Source organism: Bos grunniens, chromosome X, assembly GCF_055505025.1.
Source record: "Bos grunniens cultivar Pamir isolate PY7600 chromosome X, Bosgru_T2T1.0, whole genome shotgun sequence".
In the NCBI taxonomy this organism is placed as follows: domain Eukaryota; kingdom Metazoa; phylum Chordata; class Mammalia; order Artiodactyla; family Bovidae; genus Bos; species Bos grunniens.
Genome location: NC_141194.1, coordinates 29,846,932 through 29,872,299, shown reverse-complemented (window position 1 = coordinate 29,872,299; position 25,368 = coordinate 29,846,932). Strand labels below are relative to the sequence as shown.

General features: G+C 41.8%; 1 long non-coding RNA gene and 1 pseudogene across 3 annotated transcripts in view; one reads left to right on the top strand and one right to left on the bottom strand.

The window, feature by feature from the left end:
• LOC147340089 (uncharacterized) overlaps positions 1-25,368 on the top strand; it is a 144,148-nt gene that overhangs the window by 114,443 nt on the left and 4,337 nt on the right. The window contains exon 3 of one of the 2 annotated variants that reach the window (XR_015158873.1): positions 17,512-17,648. The exons of the other annotated variant lie outside the window; for it this stretch is intronic. This is a non-coding gene — a long non-coding RNA (uncharacterized LOC147340089). Of the gene's footprint in view, positions 1-17,511; positions 17,649-25,368 lie in introns of those variants that run through there. 2 annotated transcript variants of the gene reach the window in all.
• Positions 14,592-15,491, bottom strand: LOC147340090 (ferritin heavy chain pseudogene; annotated as a pseudogene). The gene has a single exon (XR_015158868.1). The product of XR_015158868.1 is annotated as a ferritin heavy chain pseudogene (transcript).

Below are 25,368 nucleotides of genomic sequence, written 5' to 3'. Positions count from 1 at the left end.
TACAGGAGAAAAACTATTAAAAATTCCAACATATGGAGGCTGAACAACACGCTGCTGAATAAGCAACAAATCACAGAAGAAATCAAAAAAGAAATCAAAATTTGCATAGAAACGAATGAAAATGAAAACACAACAACCCAAAACCTGTGGGACACTGTAAAAGCAGTCCTAAGGGGAAAGTTCATAGCAATACAGGCATACCTCAAGAAACAAGAAAAAAGTCAAATAAATAACCTAACTCTACACCTAAAGCAACTAGAAAAGGAAGCAATGAAGAACCCCAGGGTTAGTAGAAGGAAAGAAATCTTAAAAATTAGAGCAGAAATAAATGCAAAAGAAACAAAAGAGACCATAGCAAAACTCAACAAAGCCAAAAGCTGGTTCTTTGAAAGGATAAATAAAATTGACAAACCATTAGCCAGACTCATCAAGAAACAAAGGGAGAAAAATCAAATCAATAAAATTAGAAATGACAATGGAGAGATCACAACAGACAACACAGAAATACAAAGGATCATAAGAGACTACTATCAACAATTATATGCCAAGAAAATGGACAACGTGGAAGAAATGGACAAATTCTTAGAAAAGTACAACTTTCCAAAACTGGACCAGGAAGAAATAGAAAATCTTAACAGACCCATCACAAGCACAGAAATTGAAACTGTAATCAAAATCTTCCAGCAAACAAAAGCCCAGGTCCAGACGGCTTCACAGCTGAATTCTACCAAAAATTTAGAGAAGAGCTAACACCTATTCTGCTCAAACTCTTCCAGAAAATTGCAGAGGAATGTAAACTTCCAAACTCATTCTATGAGGCCACCATCACCCTAATACCAAAACCTGACAAAGATCCCACACAAAAAAAGAAAACTACAGGCCAATATCACTGATGAACATAGATGCAAAAATCCTTAACAAAATTCTTGCAATCAGAATCCAACAACACATTAAAAAGATCATACACCATGACCAAGTGGGCTTTATCCCAGGGATGCAAGGATTCTTCAATATCTGCAAATCAATTAATGTAATACACCACATTAACAAATTGAAAAATAAAAACCATATGATTATCTCAATAGATGCAGAGAAAGCCTTTGACAAAATTCAACATCCATTTATGATAAAAACTCTCCAGAAAGCAGGAATAGAAGGAATATACCTCAACATAATAAAAGTTATATATGACAAACCCACAGCAAGTATTATCCTCAATGGTGAAAAATTGAAAGCATTTCCTCTAAAGTCAGGAACAAGACAGGGTGCCCACTTTCACCATTACTATTCAACATAGTTTTGGAAGTTTTGGCCACAGCAATCAGAGCAGAAAAAGAAATAAAAGGAATCCAAATTGGAAAAGAAGAAGTAAAACTCTCACTATTTGCAGATGACATGATCCTCTACATAAAAAACCCTAAAGACTCCACCAGAAAATTACTAGAACTAATCAATGATTAGAGTAAAGTTGCAGGATATAAAATCAACACACAGAAATCCCTTGCATTCCTATACACTAATAATGAGAAAACAGAAAGAGAAATTAAGGAAACAATTCCATTCACCTTTGCAACGGAAAGAATAAAATACTTAGGAATATATCTACCTAAAGAAACTAAAGACCTATATATAGAAAACTATAAAACACTGGTGAAAGAAATCAAAGAGGACACTAATAGATGGAGAAATATACCATGTTCATGGATTGGAAGAAGCAATATAGTGCAAATGAGTATACTACCCAAAGCAATTTATAGATTCAATGTAATCCCTATCAAGCTACCAATGGTATTCTTCACAGAGCTAGAACAAATAATTTTACAATTTGTATGGAAATACAAAAAACCTCGAATAGCCAAAGCTATCTTGAGAAAAAAGAATGGAACTGGAAGAATCAACCTACCTGACTTCAGGCTCTACTACAAAGCCACAGTTATCAAGACAGTATGGTACTGGCAGAAAGACAGAATATAGATCAATGGAACAAAATAGAAAGCCCAGAGATAAATCCACGCACATATGGACACCTTATCTTTGACAAAGGAGGCAAGAATATACAATGGATTAAAGACAATCTCTTTAACAAGTGGTGCTGGGAAATCTGGTCAACCACTTGTAAAAGAATGAAACTAGAATACTTTCTAACACCATACACAAAAATGAACTCAAAATGGATTAAAGATCTCAACGTAAGACCAGAAACTGTAAAACTCCTAGAGGAGAACATAAGCAAAACACTCTCCGACATACATCACAGCAGGATCCTCTATGACCCACCTCCCAGAATATTGGAAATAAAAGCAAAAATAAACAAATGGGACCTAATTAAACTTAAAAGCTTCTGCACATCAAAGGAAACTATTAGCAAGGTGAAAAGGCAGCCTTCAGAATGGGAGAAAATAATAGCAAATGAAGCAACTGACAAACAACTAATCTCAAAAGTATACAAGCAACTCCTACAGCTCAACTCCAGAAAAATAAATGACCCAATCAAAAAATGGGCCAAAGAACTAAATAGACATTTCTCCAAAGAAGACATACAGATGGCTAACAAACACATGAAAAGATGCTCAACATCACTCATTATCAGAGAAATGCAAATCAAAACCACTATGAGGTACCATTTCACACCAGTCAGAATGGCTGCAATCCAAAAGTCTACAAGCAATAAATGCTGGAGAGGGTGTGGAGAAAAGGGAACCCTCTTACACTGTTGGTGGGAATGCAAACTAGTATAGCCACTATGGAGAACAGTGTGGAGATTCCTTAAAAAACTGGAAATAGAACTGCCTTATGATCCAGCAATCCCACTGCTGGGCATACACACTGAGGAAACCAGAAGGGAAAGAGACACGTGTACCCCAATGTTCATCACAGCACTGTTTATAATAGCCAGGACATGGAAGCAACCTAGATGTCCATCAGCAGATGAATGGATAAGAAAACTGTGGTACATATACACAATGGAGTATTGATCAGCCATTAAAAAGAATACATTTGAATCAGTTCTAATGAGGTGGATGAAACTGGAGCCTATTATACAGAGTGAAGTAAGCCAGAAAGAAAAACACCAATACAGTATACTAACGCATATATATATGGAATTTAGAAAGATGGTAACAATAACCCTGTGTACGAGACAGCAAAAGAGACACTGATGTATAGAGCAGTCTTATGGACTCTGTTGGAGAGGGAGAGGGTGGAAAGATTTGGGAGAATGGCATTGAAACATGTATAATATCATGTATGAAACGAGTTGCCAGTCCAGGTTCGATGCACGATACTGAATGCTTGGAGCTGGTGCACTGGGACGACCCAGAGGGATGGTATGGGGAGGGAGGAGGGTTTAGGATGGGGAACACAGATATATCTGTGGCAGATTCATTTCAATATTTGGCAAAACTAATACAATATTGTAAAGTTTAAAAATAAAATTTTAAAAAAAATAAAGAGCAAAGAATGGAAAGGGAAAAGTAGTCTACTAACTTTTCCAAGGAGAAAGCAGGCAGAGCCCACCTCAACCAAGTGATCAAAGTCAATATCACCAGTAATGTCACATGGATAGCATGTACCCCCGGTACGATGTGTGAGAAAAGCATGTCATCTCTGTGGTCTTCTTACCCCCAACCCATAAGCCAGTGTAATCAGGAGAAAACATCAGACAAACCCAAACTGATAAATGTTCTATAAAACACTTGACTAGTACTGTTCAAACTCTCAAGGCCATCAAAAAACAAGGAAGGACTGGGACAGAGGAGGCCAAGGAGCCATGACGTAAATACAATGTGGCATCCTTGATTTTTGGAACCAAAACAGAAAATGGACTTCAGTGGAAATACACTATGGAGTTTAGTTCATTTTAAAATTTTTATTTAATCAATCAATTAATTGGGCTGTACCAGGCACACAGGATCTTTATTGCAGTATGTGGGATCGTTAGTTGTGGCATGCAAACTCTTAGTTGAGGCATGTGGAATCTAGTTCCCTAACCAGAGATCAAACCTGAGCCCCCCACATTGGGAGTGTGGAGTCTTAGCCACTGGACCAGCAGGGAAGTCTCATAATGTGCTAGATTTAATTTCTTATTTTTAACAAATGCACCATGGTTATGTAAGAGGTTAACAGGGGAAACTGGATGGGGGATATACAGAAACTGTACTATCTTTGCAACATTTATGTAAATCTAAGCTTATTCAAAAATTGAAAAATTATTTTTTTTAAATCATTAGTTCAAATAAAACACATGTACCGATAAATCTGGCTTGGGGCTTTCTGTTGGATCCTCTGATTTTGATGGAAAGTAAATGTTCCTATCATGGTGCTCCCCTGAATCAGAAACCACAGGAAGCCACCACCCGCTAAGTCAAAGATCAACCCTCCTTTCATGGCACTCAGATTTTTATTACCTTTTCCTTCCTCCTAGCAAAGGTCTAGATATTCTTCTACCCCTATATATATTTTATATCTGCATATCTGTATCTATCTGTTCTTTCTTCTGCCTGGTATGTTGATGTAAATAGTTGGAACTCCAATAGCCATATTAGAAAATACAGCTTAAGAACAGAAGCTCTGTACAATGGAACAACAAAATAATATATTTTATCAAATCAAACATGTCAGTTTTAAGGCACAGCATTATATTATGTACTGCAAAGGAAGAAAGGAAATGCTACCAATTTAATTAAGACACAACCTTTTCTCATCCATTGGAGTTTTCTTTGATTTTTCAATTAGTAAATGATCTCTTTTATACTTATTTAGATATAGATTTTTGGTCATTACATTACTCATATGCATACACATAAAAAGGAACTGCACTAAATAAATTGTTTATGGTACTGCTGGATCTTCTTCAGATTCAAATGTCAACTCTTCTAAGACGTCTACACTTCCATGCTTGTTGCAGTGTTGTTCACAATAGCCAAGGCATAGAAACAACCTGAATGCCCATTGACAGATGCATGGATAAAGAAGATGTAGTAGGTGAGCAACAGAAAAAAAGAAGGGAACCATGCCATTTGTAACAAGGATGGACCATGGAGGTATTGTGCTAAGTGAAATAAGACAGACAGAAAAGACAAATTCTGTGTGAACTTTGCCCTCCACTATCTTGCAGAGTTTGCTCAAATTCACATCCATCAAGTTGGTGAGGCCATCCAACCATCTCATCCTCTGCCTCCCACTTTTCCTTTTGCCTTCAGTCTTTCCCAGCATCAGGATTTTTTCCAGTGAGTTGGCTGTTTGCATCAGGTGGCTAAAGTATTGGAGCTTCAGCATCAACATCACCCTTCCAATGAATGTTTGGAGTTGATTTCCTTAAGTATTGACTGGTTTAATTTCCTTTGCAGCCTAAGGGACCCCCAAGAGTCTTCCCCAGCACCACAATTCCCTGTGTTGTTCCCCGGGTTGTTCAGTATATCCTTATTGCTTATCTGTTTTATACATAATAGTTTGTATTTCTTAATCCCCTACCCCTATCTTGCCCCTCCTTGCTTCCTTCTCCCCACTGGTAACCACTGGTTTGTTCTCTGTATCTGTGAGTCTGTTTGTTTTGTTAAATACATTTGTTTTATTTTTAAAGATACCACATATAAGTGATAACATATAGTATTTTTCTCTGTCTTATTTTTGTCTCTAAGCATAATGCCCCCCAAGTCCATCTATGTTGTTACACCTACAAAATTTCATTCTTTTTGTGGCTGGATAATATCCGCGTATGTGTGTGTGTGTATATATATATATGTGTGTGTGTGTGTGTGTGTGTGTATCTCACATCTTTATCCATTGATCTATTGATGGGCATCTGGGATGCTTCCATATCTTGGCTATTGTAAATAATAATGCTATGAACATTGGGGTGCACATATCTTTTCAAATTAGTGTTTTTGTTTTCTGAATATGTACCCAGGAGTGGAATTCCTGGATCATATGGTAATTCTGTTTTTGGCTTTTTGAGGAACCTCCATACTGCTTTCCATAGTGACGGTATCAGTTTACATTCCTGCCAATCCTGTACGAGTGTTCCCTTTTCTCTACATCCTTGCCAACACTTTTTATTTGTAGTGTGTGCATGCTAAGCCACTTCAGTTGTGTCCCACTCTTTGCGACCATATGGACTGTAGCCTACCAGGCTCCTCTATCTGTGGGATTCTCCAGGCAAGAAGGAGTGGGTTGCCATGCCCTGCTCTAGGGGATCTTTCTGACTGAGGGATCAAACTTGCATGTCTTAAATCTCCTGCATTCATAGGTAGGTTCTTTATCACTGCCACCACCTGGGAAGCCCTGTTATTTATAGGCTTTGTGACAATAGCCATTTTGACAATAGACATTCTGACAGGTGTGACATGATGTCTCATTGTGGATTTGATTTGCATTTCTCTAATAATTAGTGATGTTGAGCATGTTTTCATGTGCATATTAGCCATCTGTATGTCTTCTTTGGAAAAATGTCTGTTCAGGTCTTCAACCTATTTTTAATCAGGTTTTAGGTTGTTTTTTTTTTTTGTATTGAGTTGCATGAGCTGTTTATGTTTTGGATAGTGGTCACATAATTTGCAAATATTTTCTCCTATTCAGTAGATTGTCTTTTTTTAAATATTTTTTTAATTTAAAAAATTATTTTTAAAATTTTCAGTTGCACTGAATCTTTGTTGCTACGTGTGGCCTTTCTCTAGTTGTGGCGACTTCTCTTGTTGTAGAGCACAGGCTCTAGGTGCTTGGACTCAGAAGCTGTGGCACATGGGCTTTAGTTGCCCCATGGCACATGAAATCTTCCCTAACGAAGAATTGAACCCATGTCCACTGAATTGGCAGGTGGATTCTTACCTACTGTACCACCAGGGAAGTCCCACTAGGTTGTATTTTTGTTTTATTGATGGTTTCAAGTAAATCTTGAATATTCTCACCACCCCCTCCCCAAAAAGGTAATTATGTGACGTGAAGGATGTGTTAACCAATTTCATTTTGGTCATCATTTCACAATACATTTGTGTATCATCATCACATTGTACTCCTTAAACTTACACAATATTATATGTCAATTATATCTCAACTGAGCTGTAATAGATAAATGATTTAAATAACAAATTCCAACTCTTCTAAATCACTTTTGTGATCTTAATAATATTAGTATCTCTTAATATCATCCTCTGCACCATGAAAAGTGTTGTTGATGCATAATTTCTTAAGAATACTCTTCTAATGCCTCTAGAAGTTGGTTCCTAGCCAGTAAGACCACTCTGTTGAGGTTTTTTTTTTTTTTTTTTGGCTGCACCAGGTCCTAGTTGCAGCACGTGTTATCTAGTTCCCTGTTCAGGGATTGAACCTGCACCCCATGCATTGGGAGCATGTAGTCCTAGCCACTGGACCACCAGGGAAGTCCCTCTGTTGAGTCTTGATGGGCTTGCTCAGGCAATGATAGCTATGACCAACAGCAATTGTAAGATTTATCCCAGTTTTAAAGATGTGAAAAAATGGGAGAAAAAAAAAAATGTCTTGGAATGAGTGAAATGAGATGGAAAGAGCGCCCTCCGTAGTCTGAACTGTTTTCCTCCATACTTCTTTTATATACAAGGGAGAAACTTCCCCCGACCCATTTTTAAAAGCCATTGCTTTTCTCTTTTTAATGTTCATAGGAGCAAAGTTTATTGTCTTTTTCAAAAGTTTAGCCATTCTGCAAGGTCTGTAGTGTTATCAAGATCTGGTTTTATTTGAATCTGTCTCTCTCTCTTCTTCTTCTTTTTTTTTTTTTTTTAATATTTTTGCAACCCTGTGAGTGCTAGATACTCAAGGCCTCAGTCCTGGTTCTGGTCCTGAGTGACCACAGTCATGTCACTTGTCTGGACTCAGTACCACCATCTGTAAAGGAGGGAAGGGTCACACACCTCTTCCAGCTCGGATTGTCTCCCTTCTGTGTGCATACAGCAAGTAAAAAGGTGTGGATCATCTGGGTCCTAGGAGACCTGCTTGAATGTGAAGAGAATACAGTTGACCCTTGTACAGTATATGTCCACTGCTTTTCTGATCTCTGTTATTCATAACCAAACCCAATCCATACTGGTACACAATTATTATGTTACCCAGTACTACTTTGCTCACTCACTGTGACTTATTCCACTCCTCCATCCTTCATGACTAAATGAATCAAGGCATACGTTTCTTTACTTTTTAGGTGTCTTAACACTTTGCTAATCACCCTCATTTAACCCTTCACTTCAGTTTTCCTGAAGCCAATTCTCCATTTATAACCCTCTGAGGCTGAACTCAGGTCTTCAAAAAAAAAAATGTAATAAAAATTTTTATTTTTAAATCTCAGCACAGTATCACTTCCAGGATTAGTGGTAATACCTTCCTCTACTGAATACTTGATTAGATATATCTCTTGAGCTTGTAAAAAGACACTGGAATTGCTGGCAAATGAAAAAAATTAAGGGAGAACTTAAAAATCAGAAACGTGGAACAAATTCCAAGAGTAGAGAAGATTCAGGAGAAATTAATGGGTGCTTTGTACTGCTTGTCACACATCTCTGAGAAAAAAAAAGACTTTTCCTTTTTCTGGAAAATGAACTACAACTTGTCAGTGACAACCATCTATTAAGAAATTTCCTTTTGTGATAGAGTGAGGATTTTTTCCCCCAGAGGTAAATTATTCAACACAGTTAATTTGAATCCATGTTTGAGCCTGTGATGAAGTTATCAATTTTATTACCATTTCCCTCAGTCTGTCTTGATACTATCATTGCCTGAGACTCTGGTACCCATAGCAACAGCCACTATTTCAGACATCACTTCCCCAAGCAGCAGAGCATAGCCTGTGAGTGACAAGCATCCAGCTGTGCATCTCAGGGTGGTAGTTTCCAGGGCTCGAAAACCAAATCACAGCAGAGTTCCATGTCCTGAAAATCAGGTTATCAAGGAACTGGTAAGGCTGCAAGTAGGCAGGAGGATGAAACACCCACCAGAAGTTTGCTCACACCTTTTGAGAGAGATGCATTGGAAGAGGCTGGGTAAATAAGGAGACTTAGAGCGATGGACACAGTCATGACATCGTAAAGTACATACAGTGGTGCAGACTTCATTCGTCTGAATGTTCCTCACTTCTTTCCATCCCTATCCCACATAATCACAGGGCTATTTGTGGACCCCAAAACTGAACTAGGGAAAGGGAGATTTAGAACAGATGGGCGGGAGGAGCTACCCCATGCCCCTAAGCCTGAGGCCAAGGGCAGCAGCAGGGAGGAGCAACCGCACAACCGAGGCCAGGGGCGGTGGCCAGGAGGACGAACCCCACGTCCAAGGAGCCGTGGCTGCGCAGGCGCAGGAGGGCCTAGAGGAGCTATCCCACTTTGAAGGTCAGGAAGAGCGGCGGTGAGGAGATACCCCTCGTCCAAGGTAAGGAGCAATGGCTGCGCTTTGCTGGAGCAGCCGTGAAGAGATACCCCACGCCCAAGGTAAGAGAAACCCAAGTAAGACGGTAGGTATTGCAAGAGGGCATCAGAGGGCAAACACACTGAAACCATACTCACAGAAAACTAGTCAATCTAATCACACTAGGACCACAGCCTTGTCTAACTCAATGAAACTAAGTCATGCCCGTGGGGCAACCCAAGACGGGCGGGTCATGGTGGAGAGATTTGACAGAATGTGGTCCACTGGAGAAGGGAATGGCAAACCACTTCACTATTCTTGCCTTGAGAACCCCATGAACAGTATGAAAAGGCAAAATGATAGGATACTGAAAGAGAAACTCCCCAAGTCAGTAGGTGCCCAATATGCTACTGGAGATCAGTGGAGAAATAACTCCAGAAAGAATGAAGGGATGGAGCCAAAGCAAAAAGAATACCCAGCTGTGGATGTGACTGGTGATAGAAGCAAGGTCCAATGCTGTAAAGAGCAATATTGCATAGGAACCTGGAATGTCAGGTCCATGAATCAAGGCAAATTGGAAGTGGTCAAACAAGAGATGGCAAGAGTGAATGTTGACATTCTAGGAATCAGTGAACTGAAATGGACTGGAATGGGTGAATTTAACTCAGATGACCATTATATCTACTACTGCAGGCAGGAATCCCTCAGAAGAAATGGAGTGGCCATCATGGTCAACAAAAGAGTCCGAAATGCAGTACTTGGATGCAATCTCAAAAACAACAGAATAATCTCTGTTCGTTTCCAAGGCAAACCATTCAATATCACAGTAATCCAAGTCTATGCCCCAACCAGTAACACTGAAGAAGCTGAAGTTGAACGGTTCTATGAAGACCTACAAGACCTTTTAGAACTAACACCCAAAAAAGATGTCCTTTTCATTATAGGGGACTGGAATGCAAAAGTAGGAAGTCAAGAAACACCTGGAGTAACAGGCAAATTCGGCCTGGGAATATGGAATGAAGCAGGGCAAAGACTAATAGAGTTTCGCCAAGAAAATGCACTGGTCATAACAAACACCCTCTTCCAACAACACAAGAGAAGACTCTATACATGGACATCACCAGATGGTCAACACTGAAATCAGATTGATTATATTCTTTGCAGCCAAAGATGGAGAAGCTCTATACAGTCAGCAAAAACAAGACCAGGAGCTGACTGTGGCTCAGACCATGAACACCTTATTGCCAAATTCAGACTGAAATTGAAGAAAGTAGGGAAAACCACTAGACCATTCAGGTATGACATAAATCAAATCCCTTATGATTATACAGTGGAAGTGAGAAATAGATTTAAGGGCCTAGATCTGATAGATAGAGTGCCTGATGAACTCGGGAATGAGGTTCATGACATTGTACAGGAGACAGGGATCAAGACCATTCCCATGGAAAAGAAATGCAAAAAAGCAAAATGGCTGTCTGGGGAGGCCTTACAAATAGCTGTGAAAAGAAGAGAAGTGAAAAGCAAAGGAGAAAAGGAAAGATATAAACATCTGAATGCAGAGTTCCAAAGAATAGCAAGAAGAGATAAGAAAGCCTTTTTCAGCGATCAATGCAAAGAAATAGAGGAAAACAACAGAATGGGAAAGACTAGAGATCTCTTCAAGAAAATCAGAGATACCAAAGGAACATTTCATGCAAAGATGAGCTCAATAAAGGACAGAAATGGTATGGACCTAACAGAAGCAGAAGATATTAAGAAGAGATGGCAAGAATACACAGAAGAACTGTACAAAAAAGATCTTCACGACCCAGATAATCACAATGGTGTGATCACTGACCTAGAGCCAGACATCCTGGAATGTGAAGTCACGTGGGCCTTAGAAAGCATCAGTATGAACAAAGCTAGTGGAGGTGATGAAATTCCAGTTGAACTATTCGAAATCCTGAAAGATGATGCTGTGAAAGTGCTGCACTCAATATGCCAACAAATTTGGAAAACTCAGCAGTGGCCACAGGACTGGAAAAGGTCAGTTTTCATTCCAATCCCAAAGAAAGGCAATTCCAAAGAATGCTCAAACTACCGCACAATTGCACTCATCTCACATGCTAGTAAAGTAATGCTCAAAATTCTCCAAGCCAGGCTTTAGCAATATGTGAACCGTGAACTTCCAGATGGTCAAGCTGGTTTTAGAAAAGGCAGAGGAACCAGAGATCAAATTGCCAACATCTGCTGGATCATGGAAAAAGCAAGAGAGTTCCAGAAAAACATCTATTTCTGCTTTATTGACTATGCCAAAGCCTTTGACTGTGTGGATCACAATAAACTGTGGAAAATTCTGAAAGAGATGGGAATACCAGACCACCTGATCTGCCTCTTGAGAAACCTATATGCAGGTCAGGAAGCAACAGTTAGAACTGGACATGTAACAACAGACTGGTTCCAAATCAGAAAAGGAGTACGTCAAGGCTGTATATTGTCACCCTGTTGAGTTAACTTCTATGCAGAGTACATCATGAGAAACGCTGGACTGAAAGAAACACAAGCTGGAATCAAGATTGCCAGGAGAAATATCAATAACCTCAAATATGCAGATGACACCACCCTTATGGCAGAAAGTGAAGAGGAACTAAAAAGCCTCTTGATGAAAGTGAAAGTGGAGAGTGAAAAAGTTGGCTTAAAGCTCAACATTCAGAAAACGAAGATCATGGCATCTGGTCCCACCACTTCATGGGAAATAGATGGGGAAACAGTGGAAACAGTGTCAGACTTTATTTTTCTGGGCTCCAAATTCACTACAGATGGTGACTGCAGCCATGAAATTAAAAGACGCTTACTCCTTGGAAGGAAAGTTATGACCAACCTAGACAGCATATTCAAAAGCAGAGACATTACTTTGCCAACAAAGGTTCGTCTAGTCAAGGCTATGGTTTTTCCTGTGGTCATGTGTGGATGTGAGAGTTGCACTGTGAAGAAGGCTGAGCGCCGAAGAATTGATGCTTTTGAACTGTGGTGTTGGAGAAGACTCTTGAGAGTCCCTTGGACTGCAAGGAGATCCAACCAGTCCATTCTGAAGGAGATCAGCCCTGGGATTTCTTTGGAAGGAATGATACTAAAGCTGAAACTCCAGTACTTTGGGCACCTCATGTGAAGAGTTGACTCATTGGAAAAGACTCTGATGCTGGGAGGGATTGGGGGCAGGAGAAGGGGACGACAGAGGATGAGACGGTAGGATGGCATCACTGACTCGATGGACGTGAGTCTCAGTGAACTCCGGGAGTTGTTGATGGACAGGGAGGCCTGGCATGCTGCGATTCACGGGGTCACAAAGTGTCGGACACGACTGAGCGACTGAGTTGATCTGATCTGCCAAAGAACACAGAAATGATTAAGCTGCCACTGTCTTTAAATGTTCCCTGCCAAGTAGTGGCTTGTAATAGGCAGTTGAGTGTAACAATCACAAGTCTCATTGAGTCTGGCCGGTGAGGAAATCCTTGTTTTCCAGGTAAAATAACAGGATGCAGGTCGAAGTAGACTTCTCTGCATCATCCCAGGGAGCCCCTCTGAATCATGGAAAAGGGAAAGATGGGATAACAAGGAGGGGGGCAGCACCCAAGACTAGGGTCAGCTTTAGAATCCCAGTGAAGAGGCCATAACAGCCAGTGGTTCGTTAGATAAATTACAGTACCCCATGCAGAGCAAAAACACAGAGTTTCTCTGCCCAGAGGAGCTGAATTTGCAGATATAACGTGTGTTTTGTCGCCACCTCCCCAACACACACCTTTCATGCCCAAAGGGAAACCACTCAGGAAGAGATACAGTTTCTGGGCATTTCCACTCCCAAGGTCTTTCCAGGTGTTCAGAGTCAACTCAGGTAGCAGTGCTTCTGCCTATGTGGAGCAGTGAGAGAGCCTGAACTGAGCGATTTGGGTCTATGGGTGTTGACTGCCTTCCAGTGAGGTGCCCTGCTACCTCTGACACATTTGGTGGCCACTTTTGAAGTCGTCTTCCCTCTGAGAAGGATTTTGGCTGATGTGTGGCAGCCATTCCTGCCCTAGGCTAGAAGGCACCCCTATAACTAGAGATGAGACTGCAGTGATCAGGGCTGTCTTCATGAGGGGATTTCCCTCCCTTCCTGGCCTTCTTATCTGGCTGGATTCCCAGTCTGCCCACCCACTATTCTTAACCCATTGATATACCTGTGAGGTAACAGAAAAAAAAAAAAAAAAAAAGCATGGCATTAGAAGACCTGTATTCATGTCCACATTCAATAACTTCTTATCTGTGTGGCCTCCCTTTTTCTCACTGATAATGCATATCCTTCATCTTTCTTTTCTTTAAATGTATTTATTTGGGTGTGCTAGGTCTTAGTTGTGACACACACAATCTTGCATCTTCATTTTGACACTTGGGATCTTTAGTTGTGGCCTGTGGGATCTAGTTCCCTGACCAGGGATTGAACCCAGGTCCCCTGAATTGGGAGCACAGAGTCTTAGCCACTGGACCACCAGGGACATCCCTGTCCTTCTTATTTCTTGAGATTCTTATAAAAATAAAATATAAGAATATACATAAGAGGACTTGGACCTGCAGAGTGCCGTTATCATTATCTTTGTTGATCAGCCCCTTGACTACAGGGAAGATAGCTGGAGGCTTATTACTCATTATCACTGTCACTCAGGGTGAGCTTGTTAATGACAGTCTCTGCCATGCTGCCTTCCACGACCCCAGCTTGCTACCAAGAATCAACAAACATTAAGATGTGTGCATCTTACTGTACTGAAATACATCACACAATGCTGAAGATCTGTGGGTTTTTTTTTTTTTGTCCACACCGCTTGTGGGAATTCCCTGAACAGAGATGGAACCCATACCACCTGCCTCAAGTTCCAATCCCTTTCTTTTAATCCCTGCCCATTCCCTTCACTTCTTCCCCAGAGGCAACTGCTGTGATGAATTCTGGACCATATTCTATCTTTACCATACATAAGTACCTACAAACACCACCCACCAACCCATAGAGCCCCAGACCACCCACCTTACCTCACCCTCCCCACATACACATCGTTTATAAGGGGAAGACTGGTTTTGTATTTTCCAAGGGCCCATGTAAAACCTCCCTCCCTCTGTGGAGATCCTGAACTGCACATGGATGGGGCATGGTTGGGTGGAGAGTCTCCTGGATACCTGTTTAAAACTTAAAAAAATTAGAGATCTGCACACATGAATAAAAGAGAAACCTTTATATTTGCATCAACTAATAACTATTTGAAGTAATAACTTCAGTGGAAGAACTGCTAGTGAATTTTTTTTCAAGGGCAATACTGCAGTCTGCATGGTAGACAGGGTGACCTTTGGGGAGTCACCCGTGACTCGGGGGAAAGTCCAGTCCAGGATCAGTCCTCCTTGTTGCTGTTGCCCAGGGTAAACTTATCAAAGACGCATTCTGCCAGACCGCCTTGTGGGAACCTCATCTTGAGCACGCTGGTGAGATGGTCCCCTAGCTCTTTGATGAACTCGAGCTGCTGGTCCAAGTGGCGCATCTCCAGGAAGTGGCACAGGTGGGCGTCGCTGCTCTGGGTGGCTAGGTGGTGCAGGTTGAGCAGGCTCTGGCTGACGCTCTTCTCCAGATGCAGGGTGTTCTGCATGGCTTGGAGGCTGCTCTCCAGCTCTTGGGTCTCGGGCATCCTGATGTTGAGGAAGGAGATGCGGCTGCTGTGCTGGTTCAGCAGGAACATCAGGCTCTTGGCCCTCTTGCTGTGCTCGTGGGAGCGGAGCAGGAACTGGGTGATCTGCTTCAAGGCCACGTTGTGGTGGTGGTGCAGGGAGCAGGCCCTCGCCAGGCACCGGAAGGACTTGTGGAGCTCTAGGGCGGCGTCGCCGTCGACTGCGGCCTCGCACTCGCTGTGGTAGTGGTGGCGCACCTTCAGGGCTGCTGTGGGCATCAGGGCGGTCGCCGTCATCATCATCCAGAAGCCATCTCGGATAAGGAAACTGCGGGCCAGGCAGCAGGAGGAAGGGCAGCAGCGGAGGCGGAGATCTCAGCCGCCTCCTCGGAGCCTTCCAACGGTAAGCCATGATGGCTGCCACAGGAGCGCTCGCAGCTGGACGGCAGGCGGCTGGGCACTGGCTCGCGAATGGAACGGAAGTGGCCGTTGCTATGGGGGAACCGGTTGTGAGGAGGATCCGTTACAGGAAGTAGATACTGGGACTGGGAGGTAGAGGGGGTGGGGCACCACGTTCTAAATTCCATAGGAGCCTAGGTGAGGCACAAAACGCAGGGCAAGTGTGCCTCTGTCTTGAGACCATTAAAAAATAACCCTATTGAGACATAATTCACATACTCTAAATTTGATCTTTGGAAAGTGAACATTTACTGTTTTTTGATGTGTGTGTGTATTCATGAAGTTGTGCAACCATTACCACATCTCAAGAATATTTTCATCACTCCAAAATGAAATTCCCTACCCACTAGTAGTCACTCCCCATCTCGCCTCCCCCCACATCTGGCCACCACTAAACCTTCTATCTCTCTAGGTTTGCTTCTTCTGGACTTTTAAAAGAAATGCAGTCATACAGTATGTAGCCTTCTGTATCCGCCTTCTTTTACTTAGCATAATATTTTAAATCTTTTAGCCTTTTTATTGCTAAATAGTATTCCATTGTATGAATATGCCACATTTTATTTATTCTTTCATCAGTCGATGGGCATTTGAGTTGTTTCCGTTTTGTGATTATTACAAATAGTGTTGCTATGAACGTTTGTGTACAGGTTTTTGTGTAGATTTATGTTTTTGACTTGGAAATATATGTAGGAGTGGAATTGCTAGCTTATATGGTAGCTCTATGTTTAATAATTTGAGGAACTCCCAAAACGTTTTCCAAAGTGGTTACACCATTCTTATATTCCTACCAGCAGTATGTTAAGTTTCTAATGCTGTTACTGTCTGCTTCAAAGTTTTAATCATCTTAGTGGATGTTCAGTGGTAGCACATTGTGGTTTTGATTTGTATTTCCCTAATGACTAACAATGTTTAGCACCTTTGTATATATTTATTGGCCTTGTGCATATGTTCTTTGGATAAATATGGAGAAATGTCTACTCAGATCCCTTGCCCATTGAAAACTAGAGTTGTTTGTCCTTTTATGGTTGAGTTGTAAGAGTTATGCATATATTCTGGATATAAGTTCCTTATCAGATACATAATTCACAAATATTTTCTCCATTCATTGGGTTGTCTTTTCATTTTCTTTTGGTGTCATATCAAGAAACTACTGCCTAATTCAATGTCACAAAGATTTACACCTAGGTTTTCTTCTAAAAATTTTATAGTTTTAGCTCTTAGATTCAGGTACATTTAGGTCTCTGATCCATTTTGAATTAATTTTTGTATATGATGTGAGATAAGGAATCTAGTTTCATTCTGTTGTATGTGAGTATTCATTTATCCCAGCATCATTTGTTGAGAAGACTATTCTTTCCCTGTTGGATGGTCTTTGCATACTTGTTGAAATTAACTGGCTGGAAATATATGGGTTTATTTCTGGGCTCCTAGTTCTATTCTATAATAGTACAACACTGTCTTGATTACTGTAGTTTTGTAATAAGTTTTGAAATAGGAATGTATGAGTTATCCAACTTCATTCATTTTTTTCAAGATTGTTTTGGCTGTTCTGGGTGCCTTGTACTTCCATATGGATTTTAGGATAAGCTTGCCAAATTTTTCTCCAAAATGCCAGCTGAGATATTGATAGGAATGGCATTGAATCTGTAGATATGGGGGGGGTATTGATATCCTAACAATATTAAGTCTTCTGATCCATAAATGTGGGTTATCTTTCCATTTATTTAGGCCTGGGACCTTTAAAAATAATAATTATGGTTTAGATGAGGGCCAAAATTTGAATTTCTATACCAGCTTCCAGGTAATACCAGGCCACACCCTTAATAACAATGTCTAAAAGGAATGAAGTAGCCATGCTTTGTTGTCTTAGTCCCTTCAGGATGCTGTAACAAAGTACCAGAGACTGGGTGGCTTATAAACAAACAACAGAAATTCATTTCTCCCAGTTCTGGAGGCTGTAAGTCCCAAGTTAGAGTGGCAACCTGATTGAGTTCTGGTGAGAGAACTCTTTTCTTCATTGCAGGTGGCTGTCTTCTTGCTGTGGCCTCAGATGGCTGAAGGGTCGACAGAGCTCTCCAGAGTCTGTTTTATAAGGGCACCAGTTTCATTTATGACAACCCTACTCTTGTGATGTATGCACCTCCCAGAGGCCCCACCTATAATACCATCACCCTAGGGGTTAGGGTTTCAACATCCTGATTTTGGGGTAGGAGACACAAACATCCAGTCTACAGCACTTACTGAGGTTTGGATTAAAGACACAAACATTGGTCTCCACAAGCAAAGATGTCTGTTCCCACCTCACAGACAGTGCTTCTGATAGTTATATTAGATGTGGATTCCTATTGGGAAGGGAAGAGGCCTTCCTCCTATGAGGAAAAATTGTGAGACTTTAAAATTGGCAAAGAAAAGGTTTACTGGGTGTCTTTTTTAGAGTACCCTTTGTGGTTATCTCCACCTTTCATTGATTTGGAGCTATTTTATAACTCTAAATTGTAGAAAACTAATAACAAATTATTCTTGTCCACAGAAATGCAAATGAATTGTGTGTGGTGGAGTGCAACTTATTTTGGACTAATTTTGCATCTATTTGCATTCATCTCAATGTTGCCTCTTGCCTGCCTATATATGTATGGCTCTATGAGTTTTCCTTTGGATGATTTGTGACATCTTACTGGTTTCCACATTAATTAATGAGTTAAATAAAACCTTTGACATCTTTTTGTTTTCTATTTAAATGAGAGCCATGATCTTATTTTTAAAAAAATATTTGAACATTTCTCATTCTCATCCCTAAGTACACAGTCGAAGCTCACAGGAGTCGGCTTAGTGCATTAAGCACTTCTGTGGGCTGCTCACCAGGTAGATGATTCCAGAAAAGTTTGGGGATCCAAAGGCATAGAATTCGTGACTGGGATGTAGCATCTCTGAGGAGAGGAGGCAGTGGGGCACTCTAGGGAAGCAGGGGATCAGTGACAATCAGGGGAGGAAAGAGGCATTTAGAGAGTAAGTCACAGAAAGGACCTTGTAGGCAGGGCACTGTACAGTGAGGCTGGCTCAGTGCATGCTGAAATAGCCATGACCAGTAAAGACCCATTAAGAACCAGAGGCAGTTAAGATCCAAGGCACTAGTGAGAGCTTCCAGGCATGGAAAGCAGCAGTCAGCAGAGATCTGAGGAGTGGATGGTTGACTGACTCAGATGGGAATCTGACAGACTGAGATGCACAATGTGGGTAAAATGAACCCTAGAATGAGGTAGACACATGAGCCTTTGCAGCCAGGAGAAAGACTCCTGTCATCAGCACTTTTGTACTGATTCAGACCCTGGAAAGGGCTGTTGAGACTCCCAGATACTGAGAGTATGTAGGATTCGGGACTGGGCCAGGGGCTCCACCTTCCAGTGAAGGCTCTTCCAGCTGGTGATCAGAGACAGGGAAGTTCTAATGCATTCTGCTTGGCTCCACCAAAGGGCATCCTTTTAGCACAAAGATCACGAGAAAGTTGCGTGGTGGCTCCTGCTTAGTTGAGTGCTAATGAGACATGTCCAACACCCACATCCATTATAGTCTGAAGAAGAAAAAAGCTCCTTCTGGTCTCTCCTTCTGCACTGTTCTGACTTGGGGGAGAAAAGGGAGAATCACAATCTTGGACAGAGGAACATCCTCTAAATTTAAACATGCCCATTGTATATGTGTAAGTTGACAACTGATACTAGTTCACCTAGATATGAATTTTCTCTAAGGTTATGGCCTTTCAGTTTTAGTCAGTGTGCTTGCTGGATATTCTCCATTTGCCTCTCCAGGACTGTCTTCTGTCCTTGTCCATCTTACTCTGAGCCCTGGGATTGTGATTTGCATGGACCGCATCCACGGACCCCTCTGCCCTCTGGCTTTATTAGGTTCAGCCAGTAGGGGGCACTGGCAGGAGGTGGGAAGGCAAGAGGAGAGAGAGCTTGGGCTCTTTATTCTCTTGGCTTTGTCTCTCCAGGGCAAATAATTAAGGGGGCAAATCTCATTCCCTTTTATACCCATTGCTCCCTGAATCAAGTTGGACCATTCTCAGAATGGGCTTTCTGCGAACACTGCTCATTTCAAGAAATTTATTCCCCCAAACAAGTGTGCTTTGTCTCAGGTCTTGATGCACAACCTAAGAAATTCATGAGGACCCAGAAACCAGTATACAGCTGGCTGTTCTTTCAAGCCAGAGAATAAGTGGAGCTGATAGAAAAAATAAAGTGCCTCCTCAAGGACAGTCTCAGGCAATAAAATAATGGCCCAGATGGAGCTGCCACCTAAGACTCTGGGTCCACTTTTCTAGCTTGTGGATTTCTCTGGCCTCTGGTGCCCTTCTTTTCTGTCACCCTTTGTTTCTTGCTCATATAATTAGATGAGGACCAGGGAAGAGGAGGCAGGAGAGCCATCTTCTACTTGTTAGTCACATGTTAAAAAGTCTGGTTAGGGAAGATGTTAACTTAAGGTTTGAGAATTTTCTGTTTATTTCAGATAACCTTTGCCTTTCCTTGCTCACCTTCTGCTGCCAGTGATTAGAGATACTGCAGAAAGTTCTGCACAGCAGTGCATGAGTGAGTCCAGTCAGTGTTCCCAAGGGGGTGTAGATGCTGACTGTTGATTTATGCATGCATGCTCAGTTGTGACCAACTCTTTGTGACCCCATAAACTGTAGCCCTGCAGGCTCCTCCATCTATGGGATACTCCAGGCAAGAATACTGGAGTGGGTTGCCATTTCCTCCTCTAAACTATTTAATTAGATACATCTAATTCTTTGCTCCTAGGCAGGAAGGCATACCTTTGTGCTGCAGATAACCAAAAGTAGATTCTAAAGGTTTTCTTTGCTTGTTGTCTTTTCTAAAGAGAGGATGAATCATTTTTATTATGTGATATTCCATCCCTTCATAGAGAACACTGGAGATAAAAGAATAGGGTAAGCTATGCTGCAGTAACAAAGAAAATCTAAATTTCTGAATGGCTGAAGACAATATTTCTTGGTCACATTGCAGTCTGAGACAGGTGAAGAGACTCTGTTTCATGACTCTCCAGCAATAGGTAGCTTTCAGATGCAGCCTAAATTCCATCCTGCAGTTCTATCATCTCAGAATTCTTTACTTCCAGAAGGGAAACAGGATGGGAACAGAATGCATGGTGACCTACCATGAGCTATTTCTTCCCTTGGACCAGCAGTTGTATATACTTCAGCCCAAACCACCTTCATAAGAGGGTGGGAAGACATGTGATATTTAGTGAGCAATATAATCTATGCCATGCATGCTTTATCCATTTTGATTAGTTATTTTTTTTAAAAAATCATTTAGAACTCTCATGGCTGACCACTCTTATTTATTTTCTTATTTATTAGAGTATGCTTATAGCAAGGCTCTTTTTGAAAAAAAGTTATAATTGTGTGTGTGTGTATAAGCATACTAAATCGTGCAGCTTGTGTGGTCCCGTCTTCACATGATTGCTCCTAGTAGTCCACCACGGTCATGTTTATCTCCCATACCAGTCCTAGCTTCACATTAAGACTCAGATCCAACCCTGTCTCCTACCTAAAACCTCTTCTCTATGAAGTGAACACAACCTCCTTGAAGATCTAGAGGGATTAGTGCCCACACAATTAGCTTGGCAATCAATCATGGACTGTCCAGTGCTAGCCTGTATGTAATTGCCTTGAGCTATTAATAATCACCTTTTCTATTGTGTTCCTCTGATGCAATGTTGTCCCCCACTCATATGTTTCTGGAGAGTGAACTCCACAGTGCACAACAAGATAGAATAGCACATAAGAGGAGCTCAGAGACAATGGACTGATTTAATCTGATATAATTGGATTGATAAGGTCAACAAACATATAACAAGCATCTAAGGACCATGTTTAAGGATCTATGCTAAGAGCAGTGGGGAAAGAGATGATGAAAACACAGTGTTTATTCTCAAGAGGCATTTAGAATGTTCACGATACACTGAATACACACCAGAAGGGTGTGGTAGCTAGTCTCCAAAGATGGCCTTACAGTTCCTCCCCTCCCTATTTGAGCATGCTGCTCCCCATTTAAAGAGTTGGCACTTATTTTTCTCACCCAGGGACTGAGTTGACCAATGTGATGGAAGTGGCATTCTGGGATTTCCAACAGGATGGGCAGATTTTTTTCTTCCTTTCATTTGGAGGTTTCAGCTTTTGGGGCACTTCTTTTCCTCTTCATTTAGCCACGATGCTGTGAGAAGATCAAACCACATGAAAAGTGAAGTCAAAAGTGAAGTTGCTCAGTCATGTCTATCTCTTTGCAACCCCATGGACTGTAGCCTACTAGGTTCCTCCGTCCATGGGATTTTCCCAGCAAGGGTACTAGAATGGGTTGCCATTTCCTTCTTCAGGGGATCTTCCCAACCCAGGGATCGAACCCAGGTCTCCTGCATTGCAGGCAGACGTTTTACCATCTGAGCCACTAGGGAAGCCCCAAACCACATGAAGGAGGGCAAAAGAGGCTGAGTTCCCAGACAACAGTCAACATGAATGCAAGCTATATGAGTGAGCCATTTGAGTATTTCTTCTTTTATTTTACATTGGAATATAGTTGATTTACACTGTTGTGTTAGTTTCAGGTCATGTGAGTGAGCCATTTTAGATATTCCAGATGATTGCAGCCCGGCTGACATCACAAAGAGCAGAATAAACACTGAGCTGAACCAGTTCATGCACAGAATTAGGACCAATAAGAAAATGATGGTTGTTTGAATCCATTGTGTTTTGTAAGGGGAAGAGGTTGATTTGCAGGAGAAGATAACTGAAACACAGGGTTGGAAAGTTTATCTGAAATAGTAGGTCGACAGAGGAAGGAAAAGAATGAAGGAAGCTGAGGAATGCCCTCAGAAAGCTGACAGTGGAGCTGATGAGTAGAAATTCCCCATGCAGAACGTGAAGGGATGGGCTTTCTAGTCAGGGACCCCACAGGAGAAAAAGCATGGAGGTGGGAAAGTATGTGACACGTACAGACAAGTCCTAGCAGTTTGTGATGGATGATGTGGGAATGCAAGCGGGCAGTTACAGGCATTTTGAGAAAAATCTGAAAATCCAGGAGCCTGGCTCTGGGATGTATTCTCTACCCACTGGGACACTTGGAACTTTTCAAAACAAAGGACTGTCAGAATCAGATTTTTGTCTTAGATTTCTCTCGTGTGGGTAAGAGGGATACTGGTGTCAGGAGTTGGGGGCAGGCATGAGATTGTAGAGAAAGAGAACAAACAGCCAGGAGACTTTTGGGTGAAGAGGGGCACTGGCAAGGGAAACAGAGAGGAAGCAGAGGGGGTGCAGATGTCATTGAGATGGAACAACACTAGAAATTGAAGATGGTTGTGGGTAATGAGGGAACGAGAGGAATCTGGGACTCCCAGATTTCAGGCTTTGATTCTCAAGCCTAGCCATGCAGGACAAGCAGATGAGGGAAGAAAGTGATGACCTGCATTTTAGTTGAGCCCTGTGAGTTCTGGGACATCAAGAGAAGAGGCCCTCAGACAGAGAAGGAGAAATGCGATATGAAAGGGAAAGTTGCTCAGTTGTGTCCGACTCTTTGCAACCCCATGGACTGTAGAGTCCATGGAATTCTCCAGGCCAGGATATTGGAGTGGGTACCTCTTCCCTTCTCCAGGGCACCTTGTATGTCATCCCTTATATGCAGAATCTAAAAGAAGTGATACAAGTGAACTTAGACTCTTAGACTTATAGACCAAACTTATGATTGCTGGGGAAGAAGGACAGGCAAAAGAATAGTTAGGAAGTTTGGGATGGACATGTACACACTGCTGTATTTAAAATGGATAACCAACAAGGACCTACTGTCTAGCACAGGGAACTCTGCTCAGTGTTATATGTCAGCCTGGATGGGAGAGGGGTTCGGGGGAGAATGGATACATGTAAATGTACGGCTGAGTCCCTTCACTGTCCACCTGAAACTACCACAATATTGTTAACCAGCTGCCGGGAGCCGGCATATTGCATATTGAGTGCATATTGCATATTGAGTGCAGCACTTTCCACAGCATCATCTTTCAGGATCTGGAATAGCTCAACTGGAATTCTATCACTGCCGGTAGCCAGCGTGAGGAACTCCGCCCATGACAAAGGTCATGAGGAAGGAGGCTCGGCATACGCAAAGGCGGGATCGAGCTTCAGGAGTCCCCCTGGAAATTCTCGAGCATTTACACCCAAAACCAGAGTCTGCCTACTTTCTGCTTTGAGCTTTCACCTACACCTCTGACTTTACGGGGGGCTGTCCCCCACTACCTCTCTGAAAAAAGAGTTAGCTTACAGCTCCAGTTAATAATTCCTGGGTGTGACAGTGTTTAACCTACAAACTCCTTTGGAAATCCTCTAGCCTGCCTGAATAGGTTTTTCCGGCCACATGTGATTGTTCAGAGCCTCCCAACTGTGAGAGGCAGGAGATGTTCTAACCTGTCTAAACACAGATTCTTTTGAGTAGCTAAAAGATTGACTAGAAATTGTATTGGTGAAGGGATTTTCACTTGTTGGGCCAATGTTTGCTGCTAAGTTTCCATATCCCTTATCTGCTGTGTCCCTGGTAGTGTATTGATTAATATAATTGGTGTAAGTAGTAGCTTTAATGTTTGTAACCTGGGACCCTTGAGTTAATTCTTTTTCTTGTTATAGCCCACCACACCTTTGCTCTGTAGGAATGCAACTTTATCTAATGCTTTTGGAGGGTGGCTCCTGACCAATCACCTTTAGAGAAAAATAAGTTTTCTGAAGAAAAGGTCTTAAAATATTAACAGGCCTCCGGGCCAGAAGATGATGCAAATCACCTAAGCTTTTGCATATGATAAGTTTGCAGGAAGAAAGCCTGGCTTGCTGCCTGACTCTACCCCTTCCCCCATTATCCTCTATGCATAACTTAAGGTATAAAAACTACTTTGGAAAATAAAGTACGGGCCTTGTTCACCGAAACTTGGTCTCACCATGTCGTTCTTTCTCTTACCTTCTGGATGAATTATTCAGCCTCTTTTCTCCACTGAATTTCCTCATGAGCTATCCTTATTTCAGCCTCTTTTCTTCACTGAATTTTACTGAGCTATCCTCATTCTATTACTCTTTATATCCTTAATTAACGTTTAATCAAGCAGTTGTTTCCTGATCTTCGCCTACGTCGTCTCTCCTTCGAATACCCTGGATCAGCCGGGGCTGGTCCCCGGCAACCAGCCATACTCCAATACAAAATAAAAAGTTAAAAAAAAAAAAAAAGAAGAGGCCCTGACGGACAGTGACTACTGGTCTCAGAGTTCAGCGGAAAGGGCTCAGTTAACATGAGAGTTTTGATAAAAAGCATCCAGCACCTGTGCTGAAATGAAGCCCTTCAGTGGGTATTTATTCCATTGTCAAGTCGTGATAGTTTAGGGAAGAGTGTGTCTGAAGGACATCGTGTTAGTAGGCAGAACCCCAGAGAGATGATGTGAGCAGGAAGAGGAATGGTAGGACTCATTTTGCCCCTAGCAGTGAGGAGTTGCAGAGAGCTACGGACATGCCTATCCAGGCCCCTTCATGGCTAATTGGACAGAAGTGGTCCTGAGACCACAAATGTGGGTATAGTTGGTGGCTGTGAAGGATTTTCTCTGTGTGAAACTAAATGACCCACCCGGGCTTCAGCTCACTCTTGGCTCTATTAGGCCTACTCTCCAAGCACCTGGTGATCTCCCAGCAGAAGGCTGCAAGACATGCCAGTCATCCTAATTACATGAGCTCACTAAAGGTTTGCAGCAAGGGGAAATAACTTTGATTTTCTTGAAAAGGTTTGAGAGCTCATCACAGTTTAGTGATTCCAAAGAATCCAACTTGGCACCACATGGTACTTAACTT